This window comes from Prionailurus bengalensis, chromosome A1, assembly GCF_016509475.1.
Source record: "Prionailurus bengalensis isolate Pbe53 chromosome A1, Fcat_Pben_1.1_paternal_pri, whole genome shotgun sequence".
Lineage (NCBI taxonomy): Eukaryota > Metazoa > Chordata > Mammalia > Carnivora > Felidae > Prionailurus > Prionailurus bengalensis.
In genome coordinates, this window is record NC_057343.1 from 121957844 (window position 1) to 121971347 (window position 13504).

At 43.7% G+C, this 13504-nt stretch overlaps 2 pseudogenes; both read left to right on the top strand.

Annotated features, from left to right (window-relative positions):
- The first annotated feature begins 4412 nt into the window (after positions 1-4412).
- Positions 4413-5630, top strand: LOC122488583 (annotated as a pseudogene).
- Positions 5631-12921: 7291 nt separating this feature from the next.
- LOC122496895 lies at positions 12922-13128 on the top strand (annotated as a pseudogene).
- The last annotated feature ends 376 nt before the right edge of the window (positions 13129-13504 follow it).

The following is a 13504-nucleotide window of genomic DNA, read 5'->3' on the forward strand; positions in this document are numbered from 1 at the left end:
CCAAGCCACAAAATGAGGAGATGGGCCCCATCTATCAGCCCCTAGGACCTAGAATGTTAACCCTAATGCAACACTGAGCCCCACGCCTGGCCATTTTTGAAGGTTTGGGGATCCGGGCAACATTTCTTGCAACTCTGAGGGCTCTGAGAAGCAATGACAAAGGAGAGTTTAAGTATTGGGTGGGTGGGAGGGAGGGAGGAGGAGAAGCTGTTAATTTTAGATCTGTAACTCAGACTGCTCATTAAGTGGCAGGGGTGTCACCATGCCCCTAATCTTTGCCATCCACCTTCTAAAATAAAAGAGTCGGGGCCTATGATTTCCTCAGTGGGAAGATCCTTCCTTCACAGACTTAAAAACCCTGAGGATAATGAGACTTTTTATACAAGACCAAAGGAGACTCGGGCATGTGGAAGTCTCCTGTCATTTTCCCCAGTTCCCCCCAAACATGTCCTCAACACCTGGTAGAAAGCAATAGGAGAATATTCCAGGAATTTGTCTTTTGAGTCCAGGCATGCCTCAAGGGGACCAGACTGATAAAACTGCCAATGGGACCTGGTCAGTCTGGGCCCTTCATTCCTGTGTCTGAGTCACATGGATACCTTAGACAGAAATGACTTCTAAATTCTAACCCCCTAAACACACTAAATTAAACAATTATTTCACATAGTCAAAATAAGGACCCTAAACTTAGAATTATAGCCATCTTGTGGTGTCTATAGGATCACCCCTGCCCCAAAAGACAATGGGTGACAGTCGCTCATATCCATCTGGGTTCAATGTGTGGCAGGCACTGTTCTCCAAGTGTGGCCTGGGACTATTGCATCAGCACTGCCTGGGAATTGGTTAGAAATGCAAATTTTCAGGCCCCACCCCAGACTTACTGAATCAGAACCCCTGAGGAGGGAGTCTAGCAATCTGTTTTAACAAGCTTTAAATGAATGATTCTGGTAGCTTCTAAAGTCTGAGAACCCTGCCTTACTTTACGGAATCCTCACAAAGACTGTAGAAAGGTACAGAAACATCGAGCATTACTGTTCCCATTTTATAGGGAAGGAATCTACATCTCACCGCACTTTGGGTAAAACACTAGCCCCAGATGAGCCCCACTTCATTCTCTCTGCCCCCCCCCCAATCTCTATCTGTGCTTCATGGGATTCTCCCCCTCTCTCTTTCTGCCTCTCACTCACTTGTGCCCTCTCTCTCTCTCAAAGAAGAAAAGAAGACGAAGAAGGAAGAGGAGGAGGAGGAATCTTAAGTCACAAAAGTACGGAGTCACCTATCCAAAGTGAGTAGTAACGAGGACTGGAAGGCAGGTCCCTCTGAGTACCCTAAATGTGTCTCCCTACCCGTGAAAAGGAAGCGTGACAGAGAGTAAAGGAGACAAATGGCTAGTCCCCTGGAAACCAATTAAAGGCAGCTTCAGTCCAGGGTTGCAAAAGAAATTAACATCTATGGAACATCAGTTATGTGCCAGTCGCTACACATACATATCTCATTTCATTTAATTCTCACAAAAGCCCATGCCATGTAAGCATGCTGCAATCAGATCAGGGAGGGAGAGCAACCGTGCCGGGCTCTCACAGCTTAAGCAAGTTGCAAAGAATCTGAATCCTGCTTAGTCTGTCTCTAAAATTGTCACAGCCTCCCTGGAACACACTCACACATTCAGCAGGTACACATGTCCTCATGGCCAAAAGACCAGAAAACCAAGGATAAATGCATATGCAGCAGCAAATGAGATCACCCTGCTCCAGGGGTGAAAAACCACCTTGACAGCAATTGTGTGGCTTTCATAGCGTCATCAGTCACCCCAGTCTGCTCCTCCCTCCCCTCCCTCCTCTCAAAAACCACAGACTTTTCCCTTTCACCTTGAGAGACAGGGAAGTCAAGTTCTCACCAAATTGAACATGTTTATGCTCTTCCTATTAATTGAGTATTCACCTACCTTTCCAGGGAAGCAAGGCCCTTAGTGGGTAAGGACGCCAGGAATGACATGAAATACCAGTTGGAACGCTAGCAATATTCAGTGAGGATTATCATAATGTTATGGATGCCTTTAACCAGCTCCCCATAGAGAATACATACACACCCTCGAAACTGGCTTGGAATCTACCAACAACCTTCTAAGCCGATGGCTTAATTAACTTGTGGGCTGTGTATGCCATGTCATGAAATGTCTCTAAAATCCAAGAGCACAGGAAGGTGTAAAACTTAGAAGCTACAATTTCTCAGCCATCAGTTTGCAGAGCTTCTTTTTTTTTTTAAGTTTATTCTTAAGTAATCTCTACATCCAACGTGGGGCTCAACTCATGACCCGGAGATCAAGAATCAAATGCTCTCCCAACTGCACCAGTCAGGTGCCCCAGAGGTGTGTTTGTTTGTTTGTTTGTTTGTTTGTTTGTTTGTTTGTTTTAAAAACAAGTTACTTCTCTGTCTTGCTTAAATACACAGTATTTTCCCCTTTGGTTCATAAAATCGAGGAAACATAAAGTGAAAACTCTGGGCGAAAATATGTGTTGACATAAATATATAAAACAGTTCCCAAATCTCCCTAGCCTAAAATCTGTCTTTGGCTCTGGGCTGCTTTTAGGATAGAGCCCAGGCATCCCAGACTACTTCGTAAGCACTTGTGATCAGATGGCGACCCACCCTGCAGTCCTGAAGCCCGCCCTGCCCCAGACTGCGTGCTCTGGCTATACAGAACACAGGCTGTTCCCAGGAGATCCCAAGTTCTCTCCTGCCCTCACGCCTTCACACCTGTGGGTCTCTCCACCTGGAATCCCCACCTCCTCTTCTTTACCAGGCTGACTCCAACTCCGGCTTATCCCCCAAAATTCAGCCCAGGTGCCACCTTTTTAGGGATTTCCAGGGGGGTGTCTTCACGACACGGTGTGCTGGCCCTCACGACACTACTTTTCACCCTATTTTGTGATCGTCTATTTACTTTGGTAACACTTTCAACGACGCAAGCTCCATGAAGGCATCTGTGGCCCAAAGCCAAACAGGTGCATGGTAAACACCCAAAGCATCTTTGTGGAATGAACGAGTGAATGAGTAAATTAATGAATGATGATCCCTTATTCATTTTCCCACAAGCTCAGGATACACCTTGGAAATGAGAGATGTGATTGTCCTCTCAGTATATCCTTAAGATGCTACTTTCACCCCCAGAAACTCATATAGTCCAACATAGTCAGAAGTATCTCAAGGCCACAGAAACCCTAGTCCAAAATATTATCTAGATAAGCCCATTATCATTATCTAGATGTATCTAGATGAGCCCAGGGGTATCCATCAAATCAAGATTCTTTTTTTTTTCTTTTTTTTTTAATTTTTAAATGTTTATTTTTGATCGTTTCTTGGCCTTTTGGCTAAGATCAAGTGTAAATGTTTATTTTTGAGAGCCAGAGAGAGAGCTAGAATGGGTAAGTGGGGGGGGGGGGGGGCAGAAAGAGAGGGGGACACAGAATCCCAATCTGGCTCCAGGCTCTGAAATGTCAGCATGGGACCCAATGTGGGGCTCAAACTCACTAACCGTGAGATCATGACCTGAACCAAAATCAGACGCTTAATGGACTGAGCCACCCAGACGCCCCCCATTTTTTTTTTCTTTTCCAAATGTTTATTTTTGAGAGAGAATGCATGCAGGGGAAGGGACACAAGGGAGGGGGACAGAAGATCCAAAGCAGGCTGTGCGCTGACAGCAGCAAGCAGATGCGGAGCTGGAACTCACCAACCAGGCGATCCTAACCCCAGCCGAACTCCAACGCTCAACCCACCGAGCCATCCAGGTGGCCCCCCACCCCCAATTCAAGACTCTTGAGGTCGGTAACACAACCAAAGCTAGGTCAAATTCCTGAAACTGCTTTTAGTCTGAACTAATCTGGAAACTCCCTTTGGTTCAGACCTTGTTAGTATAGGCCAGTGTAAATGTGCTCTCGGCATTCGTATTTTTTTTGTTATACACGTGTAGACTATTATACAAGCAATAGATAGACAAGAAAGCCCCACCGCGCTAGAGCTCTGCAGCGGGTAAGGGGGTGCACACCTACGACTCGGAGAGGTGCCGGGAGTCGAGAGACCTGGGTGGGCCAGCCCCCCCCCCGCCCCGCCCTGCCCCCCAACCCCACCCCCACCCCCACGTGGGGAAGGCCGAGGATCCTACCTGGCTGAGGCGCGGCCGGGGAGGGGGGAGGGGCGCTGGCGGGTCCGGGGCCGCAGGAGCGTCCACATCCGCACCTCCTGGGTGCCCCGCTGACTGCAGGGCCCTGGGCTGGGAGACTTCGCCTCTTCCCGGCCCCGACCCAGATGAGACACGCAGAGCCTGCACGCTGACCCTTCGCCCCGGAAAAGGAGTTTCCGGTCCGCCCTCCCCCGGAAGAGAGCGCAGTCTTCAGCCGAGGACCCAGTGAGGACCCCCAGGACCCGCGGGCCAGTTCTTCAAGTTCGTCACCTCAGGAGTTGGGGACTTTCCTGAACCAGATACCTCTCCAGACAACAAGGGCAGAGCAGTACCTGTGCTACCCCGCAGAACATTCTGGAAGAGTTGCTGAGTGACATGGTCTTGGCCCCATTCCCAGATGCGAGGCCTTCGGGCCTACCTGTGGCCCCTGAGCACCACCCTCAGTTCTTGCTGAGCCCCAACTTGGGCATCTCTGATGTTTGCTCAAACTCGGAACCCACTGAAAACCCACCTGAGGAGGCTGTTGGAGCCCGAGGAAGGTGAGTGCCAGGAGGGGCCGGGGCCAGGGCGATGGGCCCTCTACACTTCAAAGTCTCCCCCTGCTGTCGCTGCTGCAGCTGCTCAGAGTGAAAGTTCCACCTTTTACCGCCTTCTCCCCTGGCCCCCATGTCTTCCACCGACTGTCTTCTGCCCTAGGAGCCCTTGGTTGGTGGGGTCAGAAGCAGGGGATAGGACATGGCCTGGGCAGCTAATAAGACTGCCGGACCTGGGGTGCCCTTGATGGGGCCATGACCTGCCAGGTGAGGCTTGTGCTGGGCTCCCTGAGGGCAGGGTGGGTGGGGAGGAGAAGCTGGTTCTGTGGAGGGCAAGCCAAAAGCTCTGGCCACAGAGGCTGGGGCATTGCCAGCCAGATCAGCTGGGCTGTGAGTGAGAAGCTCCTTCCAGGTAGTGGTCACAGGCCAATGGTGAGGTCACTAGGAACAAGTAAGGAAGCATGTTTGACCACGGCCCTTTCCTGGCAGATCTGATTGTCTTCATCCAAGGAAGTGGACACTCCCCAAGCTATACGCTCTGTTTCTTCACGGGGAAGTCATGGCCCCAGGACCAGGTGTGGATCAAGAGGCTTGTGATGCTCACGGTTGTTCCCACGTGACTCAGGGCCCTGTTAGACATGGACCTATTAGGGGGTGCCTCCTTACTGGAGAACGCTGTGGACCCCATATTTCCAACAGCCACCCACTCTCCCTCTCCTCCACTGATACAAGGCCTGCCTCCAGGACCTGGTAGAGGAATGAATTTCTAGGTCACTGGGGAGGCCTGAGCCCTCACTCTTCATTGTATACATCCTTTGCCTCTCTCCTGGACCAATAAACTGGTTCTTGCCATGGTTAAACAAACAAACCCAAACACCCTCAAATATAAAGCAATGTATAGATGGTACAGTGAAAGACCCCACTCTGATAATGGCCCAAAACATGATTCCCCAGAGAGGGCCATTGGTAAGAGTATTTTAGAGGTTGATGGGCAGTGAGCCTGCAAGACACATCTAGTTTGCAGATGACCACTTAGAATATATGTTTTTTAATATTTCTAATGGTTGCCACAAAATAAAAATCAGGAGGTTCATGTAACTGAAATAGTTTCGTGGAGCTTTCAAGGTGGAAGAGAGGTAAATAGACTATCACAAAGTAGCATGAACAGGACCATGATGTATAGATTTTCTGGGAGAATCCAAGTTCTGTCAACCCATTAGCAAAGAATAGCTGAGGCTGAGTGGTGTCAGTTGGTTTCACATAGAGTGTGCTTTCAAGGTTGTCACAGTCCCCACCTGACCCGTTTATAAAACCAGTCTGGCCCCCTTATGCATCTGAGTTTGTAATGTCTCTCCTTACGAAGCCCTTCTATAATATTGTGAATAATATGAGCACCGCCTACCATCTTCTTTTCCATTATATGCATGTCAATATACACAACTCTACCTATTTGTTCCTCTGTTATGACTACATTATGGTACATGCACAGTCTCTTCCTGCTGGATATTTGGGTCAGCTCCGTTTGTCTTCAGTTACAAACAGTGTAACAATAAATGTCCTTGTTTGTAACTCTGCATATCTTGTGGGCATTTCTCTTGAATCAACTTCTAAATGGGAAATTACTGAGTCAAAGGGACGCACGTATAAAATGTTAATAGATAATGCCAATATGCTGAAGTTGGTTTAGAATCTAAGACTTTTTTTAGCCCAAAGCAAGGGATAAGGAGTGGTTGAGGTTCAAGAGTGGCATCGAGAGATGAAATGTCCACCATTGGAGCCCTCTTCTTCAACACCCATACCCGTATACTCCTACTCTACCCCTGGCTAACGACTACAGAGATAATACTGTGAATGGAGAACTAGACCTCACAGGACAAATATATATTAGGATTCTGGCTGACAAATTAATTCTGTCATAAATTGGGGCCTGAAAAACAAAATGAGCTAACAGCTCTAGTTATATTTATGAGATTTTTCATTTGTTATTAAAAATCAAACTTTTATCCAAATATATTTGGGTAAAATAATAAATCAGTATATTTGACCAGTTTTGATTTAGTTTTCTTGGCATTTCTTATTATTGTATCTAAAAAGGAAGTACCCCCCCCCCCCCGATGCGCCTGGGTGGCTCAGTTCATTGAGCGTTCAGACTTTTGCTCAGGTCATGATCTCGCGGTCTGTGAATTTGAGCCCCGCGTTGGACTTTGCTGACAGCTCAGAGCCTGGAACCTACTTCTGATTCTGTGTTTCGCTCTCTCTCTTCGCCCCTGTCCCACTCACTCACATGCTGTCTCCTTCCCTCTCTTTCTCTCTCTCTCTCAAAAATAAACATTAAAATAAATAAATAAATAAATAAATAAATAAATAAATAAATAGGAAGTACCCTCTGATATTCCTTCTGTTTGTATTTCAGGCTTATTTCCCTTTCTGTTTCTAGTAGATTAACCTGATGTTACTGTGTGCAGGCCGCTTATATTTCCAAGGTTTGGGTTCTTCTGAATGGAAGTAAAGATAAAAATCTGCAGTCAAAATTGCAATACAGTATTGATTAAAATAGCCTCTTTTTTACGATAAATGCAGCACATGGGATGTCTTGAAGGTTAGAAGTGCAGACTGCCTGGGCATCAAGCCTGACTTCCCCAAGCACTGTCAAGGGCAATGCTGTCTCTATGCTTGTTTCCTCATCTATGAAGATGGGAGTAATAATAGGGTTATAGTTCTTCGCACAGAATCTGGCACAAAATAATGTTAATTGTTATTATTTATTCCAGCATAATAGCCAGCCCCACCCCCTCTGAAAGTTCTGCAGGGTGCTGCAGTGCCCCAAACCATATAAGCCTCTAGGCAGCTACTCTGAGTTGACTTTCATATCATGGCTAAATCGGAATGAATAACTCCTTCAGGAAAAGAAACCAGGAGTTGGGCTCAGTTTGAAACTATACTTTAGATGCAAAACGACAGATAATAAGAGGCCTGGTAAGAGAATAATAGCTGACCTTTACTGAGCACTTACTCTCTGTCACACTCTTTGAAGCATTTTATGAGCATTTTCTCACTACATGCTCACAATAATCCTATGGAGTAAGTGCTATTATTATCATCCCCGTTTTACAGATGAGAAAACCAAGTACAGAGTGTTTAATCAACTTGCTATAGGTCACACTGTTATTTAATAAGATGACACAGACCTTCTGACTCCAGAGTTTCTGCTCTTAACCACCATATTAAGTTAGAAGCAATCACAGAAAAAAGGTAAATCACAGGACAAAAAGATGAATTCAGATATCGTCAACAAGTATCGTTCAAGCAACTTTTACGCACCAGACACTTTTCTAAGTGGTACCAATACATGTTAGGAAGCGTATTCCTTACCGCAAGCCTGAGAAGTACTTATTACTGAGAGCACTTTTATGGATGAGGCTTAAGCTGTTTAATACCCAGGGTCACAGAATTGTTAATACTGGAGGTGGGTTTCCAAAGCATTCCCAGGCTTTCTCCCTAGGAATGCACTAAGAATTCCAAACACAAATGAGTCGTCCTCATCACTCAGCAAATATTTATTAAGCACTTAGAGAGTCAGGCACAAATGAACAATACAGAGATGGTTCCAGCACTATGGAACAGAGATTATGTGGAAGAGAGATACAATTTATAAGGCCAAGTGAGTAAATAACATAATATTATATAATTAATATATAATTAACACCATCGCAGGGCTCAAGAAATGTCTAATTGATTTGACAAATGTTTATAGTCAGTTATAGGAAAATTATTCTAATTCTTAAAAAAAAAAGACATTTTCTTCTCATGTATTTGTTATCATAGCAGACCCCATCTATGAAGAGAGACATCTAGGACTAATCAGGGTATTTAGGGGATTACTCAGTTTTGCAACTTTCCCACCTGTGATCAAAAGTGTAAGATTGTGGTTACCCAATAGCCTAGGCAAACTGTCAGCTTTTGCACAGACTTGCCCTGAGTTTAATAAGAATTAAGGTTGCATCCTGCTCATGGTTTTGAATCAAAACATTTACTGATTTCATCAGAAAGGAAACAGTAAAGGAAGAGGAGGAAGACCGGTTAGGAGTGATCATAGCCCTTTCCCTTTGTAAGGCACAGTATCTGTTATGGCTTAGCATCTACATACAGCAGTTTCGGAGCTTTGTCATTTATTTTTCTTTTTAATGGCTGTGTTATCAATGGTAATGCATAGGGTATTAGTGTTACTGGATTTAACTCTCCCTGTTGTAAATGTTTTAGTAAAGCTAAAGTGATTTCAGCCATCTTAATTATCTTTGAAAATTTTACACCAGTAACATATGCTCATTGTAGAAAAATTAGAAAAACACATGAACAAAATGGAAAAAATTTAAATCAACTAATAAGTCTAGAAGCCAGAAATAATTGTTGCTGATGGTTTTGCATACATTCCTCTAGTCTCAATATTATATATTTATGTATTATTCTTAAATAAGTTAGGCTCATACCGCTTATAAATTTCTGTATTTAGTTCATTATGAATGTCCTTTATGTCATTAAATATACATCTCCCCAGGGGCGCCTGGGTGGCTCAGTCAGTTAAGGGTCTAACTTTGGCCCAGGTCATGATCCCACAGTTCGTGACTTGAAGCCCACGTTGGGCTCTCTGCTGTCAGTGTGGAACCTGCTTCATATCCTCTGTTCCCCTCTCTCTCTGCCCCTCCCCTGCTTGCATCTCTCTGTCTCTCTCAAAATAAATAAATTAACTTTAAAATAAATATACATCTCCACTATCATTTTTGATAGTATATATCAAATATATATATATATATATATATACTCGATAGTATATGTATATTTGATAGTATACACACACACATATGTATATATATACTGTTTACACACTCCCCTGTTGAACATTAAGAATGTTTTTAACGTTTCACTATTAAAAGTGATTATATGAGGAACATACTGGGGTATAAATTTATTTACATTAGTATATACTTCTAGAAGTACTATTTTAGGGTCAAAGGGTAGGGACATATTTACAGGGTTTTGAGTATATCTTTTTTACTTGTTTCCTTTTTTCTTTTTTTGTTTAACTTTTTATTTTGAAATAATTATGAACATAAGAAGTTGCAAAAATGGTACAGAGAAGTCCCTTACATCCTTTAACCAGCTTCTATATATAAAGTGGTAATATCTTATATATAATACAGTATGAAAACTAGGAAATTGACATTGGCACAATACAATAAGTTACTACAGATTTTACTTGGATTTGACCAGCTGAATTTTTTTTTAATTTTTTTAATGTTTATTTACTTTTGAAGGAAAGAGAGACAGAGTGTGAGTTGGGGGTTGGGGGGTGGGCAGAGAGAGGGAGACACAGTATCTGAAGCAGGATCCAGGCTCTGAGCTGTCAGCACAGAGCCCGACTTGGGGCTCAAACCCACAAACCGTGAGATCGTGACCTGAGCTGAAGTCGGACGCTCAACCGACTGAGCCACCCAGGTGCCCCTGACCAGCTGAATTTTAATATTAACAGAATGGTAAGATGCATTCTTACTTACTTTCCTACTTTCCCTTCTTGCACAATTGCCTTTAGGATTCCCTTCTAATCATTTAGAGGAAGAAATGCAACTGTGTTTATTAGATTACTGTCTTCAGGGTACCTGGGTGGCTCAGTTGGCTAAGCATCCAACTCTTGATTTCAGCTCAGGCCATGATCTCATGGTTCGTGGATTCAAGCCCCACATTGGGCTCTCTGCTGTTAGTGCAGAACCCACTTCAGATCCTCTCTCCTCTCCCTCCCCCCCCTTTTTCTCTCTCTTTCCCCCTCTCTCAAAACTAACATTTAAAAAATTAAAAAGTAGATTAATGTCTTCTATTAAAAATGAAGATGAGGGGCGCCTGGGTGGCGCAGTCGGTTAAGTGTCCGACTTCAGCCAGGTCACGATCTCGCGGTCCGTGTGTTCGAGCCCCGCGTCGGGCTCTGGGCTGATGGCTCGGAGCCTGGAGCCTGTTTCCGATTCTGTGTCTCCCTCTCTCTCTGCCCCTCCCCCGTTCATGCTCTGTCTCTCTCTGTCCCCAAAATAAATAAACGTTGAAAAAAAAATTTAAAAAAAAAATGAAGATGAAGAACTATAAGTAAGAATCCCTCCCCAGGTGTGCAAATGGTGAACTACGATTTATGGTACATAAAATGGGTAGGGCTCTGTCCTTCTTTTGGTTCTTCACAGTGCTTGTAATTTGTTTAGAATACACAGAAGAGAGTATCCCAAAGCCTGGGTTACCCCAACAGAAAATGTTTAACACAAAATCACACAGTAAGGAAGTTACTAATTTCTCCTTCACTCTTCTGATTATGTCAAAGAGAAAGCCTCGATGTGTGTCTATGGTAAACAGCATAAAGAATAGGATGCAAATGACTGAAGTTAGGGATATACAGGGTTAGAGCATCTTGGTCCGTAAAGAACTGACCAACCACATGTTTTGGCATATTCTTCTTTGGGTTTAGTTTGGATTAGAGGAGAACCATCTGATTTTTGGTTTTCTTATAGGATCTGCCTGCAAAAAAAGAAGATAAAAAGAATCCTACATCTATTAAGCATTTATTGTATGCATCATTTCACTGACTTCTCAGAACAACCCAATGAGATAGGCTCTATTAGTAACCTCATTTTATACATAAGGAATTCAAGGAACAGAGGAATGGAGTAATTTGACCAAGTGTTCCAACTAGTAACTGGCAGAGCTGAGATTCAAAGTAGGTCTATTAGACTTTAAAGCCATACTCTTGACTGCTGGTTTCTCGTTAAACTTAAGGACCTTAAGTCATCTCTATAAAATGTCGGTTGGAGTTCTCTTTGCTAGAAGTTTGGGTCATTTGACTGTGGGTCTAGTGATTGCATACCAATACCCTAAAGTACACTGCTCACCTACTGACATCCTCCTGATTGGGGAGGAAATTTCACAATCAACTTCATTTGGGGCCTGCATCTTTCAAAGAAGGAAAGAATATCTAATAGGCATTCAACCTCTGCCATTCTGCTTTCCTCCATTTTTCCACTACTGGAAAGCTTCCCATTTTCCTCCAATAATTCCTCTCCTTGGATACTTCCAAAGGTTTCACAGAGGCAAACCTAGCATCAGAGGAACATTAAAATGAAGTTTCGTTTAAATATTGAAAACATTTCCACATTTATACTAGGTACTGAGGAAAGATGGCGAAGAAGTACAAAACTTGGCCTCTGCCATAGAGAGTCCAGTAAGTCAAGAAAGTCCTCCTGACCCCTTCTGTTACAATGCTTTAGATTTCTAACTGCTTGAACCCCTTTGGTGGGTTTATGGATTGCTTTACAAATGATTAACTTTAGGGCAAAGAGCCTGAGACCACCAAGGAGTTAAGAGCCAGCCAAATGAAAATAACACAACTCTAAAATTATAATTCCAATAAATAAGTAAATCTGACAAAAAAGGCATACTTCTTTTGTGACCTAATTTTAAATTGGAAAGAAACTATCTTAGCCTGAAACAAAGGGTTGCTTGTTTGAGGGCAATTTATTTGAGAGCAAGGGTTAGGGATGGTGGAGTGATACAGAGAATGAGGAAGAGACAGTACAGGGGTACATTACTGCATTAGCCATTCAGTGGATGCATGGTATTCATCCCACAGAACCTTATGAAGAGCGTTATGAAATCTCAGAACTTCGTGCTCCAAAAGATGAAAGGGGAAGGTGTTTATCCATAGATTCCCCATTAGTCAAGGGTGGTCCACACTTCTGGATCATGCATATGTGGGTGTATAGCAAGCTCCTGAGGGTATCCCATACAGCAGCATCAGGGAAGCAGCAGGGCAGGAGGCAAGAGATGTATGGCAGGGTCCTGAGCAAAGACACTTCCAGGTAGCATATACCTGAATCTGAAAAAATTTCTTAGACTAAGAGATAAGCCTAACAATATTCCAAGTGGCTCCCCAGAGGTGTCCAAGGTAAAATGATTATCAACAGTTTGGTGCGGGCACTTGGCTGGCTCAGTCAGTAGAGCACATGACTCCTGGTTGTGACTCTAAGCCCCACACTGGGCGTGGAGCCTAGTCAGACAAACAAACAAACACAAAAACCAGTTTGTTGTACATCTGTCCAGACACGTTTTTTTTTTTTTTTGAGAATACCATTCATTCATTAATAAACCATTCAAAAACATTTATTAAACAACCACATGATCGCTTCTCGGCCTTTTGGCTAAGATCAAGTGTAGTATCTGTTCTTATCAGTTTAAACAACCACATGCCAGTCACTGTGTTAGGTTTGAGGGAAAGAGCAGTGACAAGACACATAAGTGCCTTGCTTTCTTGGAGCTTGTCTGTTTGGGGAATCAGGCATTAAATCATTAAAGCATAATTACCAAATTACGATTGTGATAACTGCTATGAAGGACAAGTACAGGATGATAAACTCTCTAGTCATGAGAATCAAGGAAGGCTTCCCTGAGGAAGTGGCATTTAAACTAAAACTTGCAGAGGAGGGGGTAAAAAAAGCAAAGGGTGGGGGAGAGTAAGTAGGAAGAGAGGAAGAGTGTAACTAGCAACTGTGAATCACAGAGAAAGAAGAGCACAACAAATACCTCATGGCAGAAAACCTTGAACTCCTCAGTAAAGAGAGAAAGCCAGTGGGACTGGTGTGGGTGAGTGAAGGAGAGATGTGGGGTAAGTTGAGGCAGGAGAGGTAGGCAGGAGCCAGATCACACCAGAAAAGCGATTTGGGTATTACCTAAGGTCAGTGGGAACCTACTAAAAGGTGGTGAA